Raw genomic sequence first — 6,531 nt, 5'->3', positions numbered from 1 at the left:
GATATTTTCTTAGGTATGTTTGCTATATTTAAGTCATTAAGTGCATTTCTAGGCATTTACGAATATAACTCAAATTTGAACCGCAAATGTGTGAAATAATGGCCAGAAATGCATGGTAGAAGAGTGTGAGAATGGCAAGAGCTGCAAATCCATGTCAACTTTTCTCCACTCTATTTTGGTACTAGGTTACTTTCTATTATTTATTTTCTTCCTCCCTCGTTATTTCCTTTTATAGGCAGCAAGTGAATGTGACTGATGCTTCATCCGTTGGCATTGAATTTTTTTTCTCCACCTAAGATACACCACTAAATGATCCATGAATACAAGAAAATGAAAGGAATACCAAGAGAAATTTTCACAGAACTTATGATGTATATTGCTTAGAAATCAAACCATCCCTCAGGACGAACACATAGTGTCAAGAGAGAGGGAGTGTAGTTCAAAGCCGAAGCGACCAATGCTTCATCCGTTGGCATTGAAAGTTTTTCTCCACTCAAGATACACCATTGCATGATCCATGTCAAAATTTGTCATCTTTCCGAGTCTGTTTGCTATATTTATGTCATTAAGTGCATTCTACACATTTAACGAATAAAGTTCAAATTTGAACTCAGGTGGTTAAAAAGGTTGGCAAAATGTTTAGGCCTTATACAAGAAAATGAAATGAATTCCAAACACGAGAGTGCCAAGACTCAACCCCGAACATGGAGTTTTATGTTTTTCAGTTTTAAAATGAAAATGAACTCCGAAAAGCATGAGATTTCATGTTGAAAAATATGTTCAGATGTTTCTCTCCAAATAAAGTACAAAAAACAGATTCCATTTCATTTATCCATGTCCAAGGACGAATTAAATTTAGTAAAACGAAACTAAGTAAAAAAGAAAAAAAAAAGACCAGGAAAATAGTAGTACGTGGGTTTTGAACACAGGACCTCAATGCATTGCTAGTGCCAGAAAACCACTGTATTACGTTACGACTATAATATAAACACACACCGGAAGTTTTTATACTAACATATGAGTTTTTCTAGCCTACTGCCTTCTGATTGGCTGAACAAGGCCTCCCACGGATCACGCCTCTCCAGCGTCCATCCTTAGCTGATCCAACGGTCCCTGCTCCTTCTACTCTCTATTTGTTCTTTCCCCGATTCTTATCCTCTCACACAGCCACACGAACGCGAGCACCGAGCACCAATGCCAGCAGCAGCCACGCCAAGGAACTCCAGAGCTCGCAGCTGTCGGACGCCGCCGTCCGCGCGAAGGGTCGGTGCCCGCACCTCCCACCGCAGCACGCCGGTGAGCCACGCCTTGCGCCGCCTCTCTCTCTCTCTCCTATATTCTCCTCTCTAATCTGTCTCCTCCTTGCAGCAATGGAGGCCGAGTGTCCATGGCATCGCCCGAGGTCACCTCCCAGCCGCCGTTCTCCTTCTAATTCGTCGGGATCCGGCTGGATTCGGACACGAGCGCCCTGTTCAGACCTTCCCGCCTCGCTTGGGTCGTCGGCCATATCGACGACGTCATACCGCTCGCGGGATCTAGCTAAACCGCTGGCTGGCCACTTCCCCGCCTACACAAGATGCCCCCACATCAGCGCCTCCTCAACGAGCAACAGCAGCGAACGCCTCGCGAAGGGTGTCTCTGGTGGTGTCTTTTTCTTCTAAATCGTTTTAAAGAAGTTTGCCAGATCTGTGCCAGAAAAACAATGGCGATGAACTATGATTGATGTCCTGCGAAGGCTAGATCGGCGCTTGATGTGGTGGCAGAATATCTCCGAGCAAACTAGTAGGCTAGATCTAGAAAGAAAATCTGTAAAGTTTTTTGTTGTGTATTTCTTCCTTTTGGTAAAAGTAAAATTTAGTTACCTGGTATGTTTATGCAATTTTCCTTTTTCTTTATAAGGCAATGAGCATACATAATCAAAAAAAATTCTTATTGACTTAAAGTTTTCCGTGGACCAAGAGAAACAAATGGATCGGCTAATATCTCAATTAAAATTAGTGGGCCTTGGACAGATCTGACATTTAATGGGCCAAAAATCTTATGATGGGCCGACAGTCTTGGACAGAGTTGAAATTTTGTGGGCCAAAACTCTGATTAGGCCGAGTACTACATGGGCTGCCATGTCAGATCTATGTTGGCCGCCATGTTGGATGATGACGTGGAATGCATGATTAACGCCGTTATCTGACAGCAAACTGTGACGGTCAGTTTCCCGTCATGGATCCATGACGGTTCTGGAGATCTGTCATGGAGTGCATGATGGTTAAATTATGACGCGATATACTTGATGGGTTTCAAATCTTTCCAGGACGACCTACCATGACGGATTTGCACACATATGTGACAGTTCAAATCCGTCATGGATTAACACATTTCTTGTAGTGTGGAATGGAGATGATGGAGAGGAGAGGAGGTGGTTTTGCAATGGAGAAGAGGGAGAGGAGCGTGCGGCGGCGATTTAGGATTGGACGAGAGGGCCGGCGTGCTCTAACTGGATCAAAATCAAAATCAATTTGGTGACATGCATTCACATTTTGCTTGTCAAATACAGTACGTGGTCAAACTTTGACCCAGAATACGCGAAACAACAAAAAAATACTTCCAAGACCAGCGCCGCTCTTCCGCTCTTCTCCTCTTAAACCACCGCCGCTCCTCTCCTGTTCCAATCTAAATGCAGCGCCGGTCCTCTCCTCTTCCATTTCAAAACCACCGCCCCTCCTCTCCTGTCCCAGTCCAAAACCAGCGTCGCTCCTCTCCCGTTCTAATCCAAAACCAGCGCTGCTCCTCTCCTCTTCCATTCAAAAACCACCGCCGGCGAGTGAATGTGCTGTGGAGAAGTAGATCGATGGAGGAGTACAACCGATACATGAGGATCGCAGACGGCGACCCTGTGAAGCTAGCTAGGATGTTGGAGATAGTCTTGGTTTGACAACAAGGACCAACTAGCTGCGACGGCGATATCCATGGCCAAATATCTACAACAGAGCGAAAAGACGGCGATACTCCCGGAGGGAGTCGCGCCGGAGTACATAGAGCTGCTCCTCTGGGCCATGGAGCAAACAGATTCACTAAATCCGATCGTGAGGGAGCGGTGGTGGGAGTGTCGATCCCAGATGGAGCATCCACCAGAGATTGAAGGATCGAGCATCTACAGGGTGCCGTTTGTGAGGGTGTCCTGCCAGAGAGAGCCGGTGGAGTCTTCGTCGGCCGAACCCAACTGCAAGAGGAGAAAAGCAGTTGGCCCGACGACGCTTCCCCGCCATCGTCTCCCTCGCCGTTCACATCATCTCACGAGGCGGCTGTTTGCCGCCGAGGAATAGGAGGGGGCTGCCCCCCCAGCCCAATAGTCGGGCAGGTTGTGAATTGTCAGGAGGAGCTTAGGGTTGTCAGTATTTGTAGGTTGTGAATTGTGTTTTGTGTTGTGTATTTTGAGAGTACTTTCAGATATGAATGTCTTTTGAATTTCAGATTTGCAGTATTGAGCATATGAAGTATTTTATGAATTCTAGATATCTATTTTTAGCACTTAAAAAAATGTAGTTTCATAGGAGTATAAAAGTGCAGACAATGTGATTCTCAGAGAAGAAACTGCAAGTTTCAGTTTCAGATAAGAAACTACAAGTTCAGTTTCAGATAAGAAACTGCAACTTTCAGAGGCAGAGCATTTATATTAACACGGCCTTTTCAAACAGGGTTAACATCATGTTGGAAGTTTTATTCATGGTCGAAAATGGAACTACCAGCCAATTAACATCATGCTGATCAACATTCATGCATAGCACATCTTCATATGATGCACAGTCAAAATGCCCACACAATGTCGAGTGTGTGAAACACAGAGAAAACGAGGGACGAAGTTTTGGCAAGTGTTGGACGTGGTTTTGGGCTGCCCCGTCTAGGCTTTCATTTTTAACATGCGCATCCCACGTCCTCGGATGGGAGGTCCATAGGCTTGTTTGTATTTTCTTAGGGCCGTCATGTATCGACCGGCCTATGGACCTCCCATCCGAGGTTTTATTTTTGGCAGCCCAATTTATGTATTTTTTTGGAGAAAACGCAGAGGTCTGTTCTATTTTTCTATATAAGAATAGGAACGCTAGGTCCAACTTATGTTTCCCTTCTAACTATATTATAAATATTTAAATTATTTTATATGTTGACTGTTTAGTTCACATAATTGGCAAATAGATGACCGCTCTCGCGATCCCCTTCGCCCCCGCCACCACCTCCACCCTTGCCACCGCCCCGCCACTACCTCCACCCTCGCCGCCGCCATAGATCTCACCGCCACCCGCCGCCTCCTGACTCCGGGCGCGCCTGCCCCCCTCAGCAAGTCCGCTCACGCGCCCCATGGAGTTGCCGGCCATATCCACGGGGGAATGGCTGGAAGACAGGCAGATATACAAGATGCATCTCCCACATGTCTACAAAGCCTTCCCGCGGATGCTCCAGCCGCTCGACTCCGTCGCGCCGGCGGTGCTGCGGGAGACTCGAGGGAGGAGATGGAGAGAGCGGGCGATGCGGATCCGCGACGACGCTCTCTCCTAGACCCAGTGCACGCGTGAATGGAGGGAAGCAGAGGAGGAAGCTGCGAGGGAGGAAGCCAAGGAGGGACCAAATCCGCTCTCTCACTCGCGCAGGTATGCTCGGATGTGCAAGGATCATGTGGATTGGGAGCTGCTGAATCTAGCCCTGCGGATCTACTTCGAAGGAGATTTCTCGGAGAAGCACAGGATGCCCCACCCCAGTGAGCCGTCGATTGCGTTCGTTCGATGGGCGAAAGGAGAAGTGAATTCAGGAGATCCACGCCGTGCTGCGAGATGGGAATGCTTAACTGGACTCCTGCCCAGCAGCACGCCACCGAAGCCGGAGCAGGTGGATCCCCTACCTTACCTCTCCCCCAAACCTGCAGAAGATTGAAATTAGGCTTGCAATCTGCTTTAATTGAGCTGTCTGGTGGTTATTTCTGCTTCCTGAGAGACAACATATGGCTGGAGGATGAGAAGGAACCAGGAACTCCGATGAATTTCCCCTACCACAATAGGGGGAGCGCCGGTTGGGCAGTGGTACGGCCCACCTCCGACCCAAATGGGGGCACAATCTGAGCAGGCTCCTGTAATTGCCCAAGATCAATCTGCTGGTGGTTCTGACTCTCAGATCAGTGGGAAATCTCAAGGCAAGAATCAGCAAAAGAAGAGATAGGACATCCAGAAAACTGCTCCTGCCCCTGCTTCGGGCCTTATGGCATACTCTGAGGTGATCTGCTACAACTGTGGGGAACCATGGCATCATTTGGATAAATGTGTCAAGCCCAAGAGTTGTTTTATCTGCAAAATGGTTACCCATAAAGTTGAGAATTTCCCTGTCAGAAGGAAAACCCACAGTTCTGCTAGATATGTTGGAAGTGCTGCTCCAGGATTATGTCCACCATTGACAGAATTTTCTGTGACATATAATTAGATAGTTTTTCCCCTTTCTAGTTGTAGAGCTCTGCCCAGATGTGGTAGTGACCACACTCCTTTGCTCTGGGACTCTGGTCTTAACCAAACTCCAAAGAGCAATAGTTTTAAATTTGAAAAGTGGTGGTTGCTTAGAGAAGATTTTACTGAGCTAGTCAGGAAAATCTGAAATGAGCCTACTGGGAGCAGCTGCCCCCCTAGAAAATTGGGAGATCAAAATCAGGATTTAGAAGAACTACCAAAGGGTGGAACTCCAATGAGGAAGCTAATCTTAGAAGATACAAAAGGCTTCTCCTCCTTGAGTTCGATTCTCTAGATATTAAGGCAGAAACCACTGACCTCTCTGAGGCTGAGACTAATAGATTAAACTTTGTCCATGGAGAGCTCAAGAAAATTTGGCTTCAAGAAGAAATCAAAGCCAAACAATGGTCTAGAGATAGGAACATTAAGGAGGGTGATAGAAATACTGCTTACTTCCATGTAATAGCTAACCAGAGGAGGAGGAAAACCCTCATTCACTCCCTTGATGGCCCTAATGGCCCTGTTACTGAGGTAGATGAGATGTTGAAAGTGGCTAGTGACTTCTACAAAGACCTGTTTAAAAAAGAAAACCCTTCTGGGTTCTCTCTACAAAACATTTTTTTCTCCGCTTCTAAAAAAGTCTCTCCTGCTGAAAATGAGCTGCTAGAAGCCCCTTTTTCAAAGACAGAGGTGAAGGAAGCCATTTTTAGCTCTTATCCTGATGGGGCTCCTGGTCCTGATGGGATTCCCTTCTTGTTTTACTAGCATTTTTGGGACTTGGTGAAAAATGATCTCTTAGATCTTTTCCAAGCCTTTCATAGAGGAGAGTTGGATCCAGTAACTTACTCATGGGGGGTCTGTTGGGGTCAAGTTAAATAACTGTGAAAGTGATTTTTTCCTTGCTGGTAAAGGCCTTAGGCAAGGTGACCCCATCTCCCTGCTTTTGTTTAATTTAGTAGTGGACGTTCTTACTAAAATGCTGAGCAAAGTTGCTGATCATAGTCTGATTGCAGGGCTCTGTCCTGAGGTCTGCCCTGGTGGCATCATCTGC

The 6,531-nt window shown here is 46.5% G+C and overlaps 1 long non-coding RNA gene across 1 annotated transcript; it reads left to right on the top strand.

Annotated features, from left to right (window-relative positions):
• The first annotated feature begins 1,053 nt into the window (after positions 1–1,053).
• Positions 1,054–1,868, top strand: LOC125515893. Its single transcript, XR_007287156.1, has 2 exons — positions 1,054–1,296; positions 1,369–1,868. It is a non-coding gene; the product is annotated as an uncharacterized LOC125515893 (long non-coding RNA).
• Positions 1,869–6,531: the final 4,663 nt, after the last annotated feature.

This window comes from Triticum urartu, chromosome 6, assembly GCF_003073215.2.
Source record: "Triticum urartu cultivar G1812 chromosome 6, Tu2.1, whole genome shotgun sequence".
Taxonomy (NCBI): Eukaryota; Viridiplantae; Streptophyta; class Magnoliopsida; order Poales; family Poaceae; genus Triticum; species Triticum urartu.
This window is presented reverse-complemented; position numbering and strand designations above follow the sequence as displayed.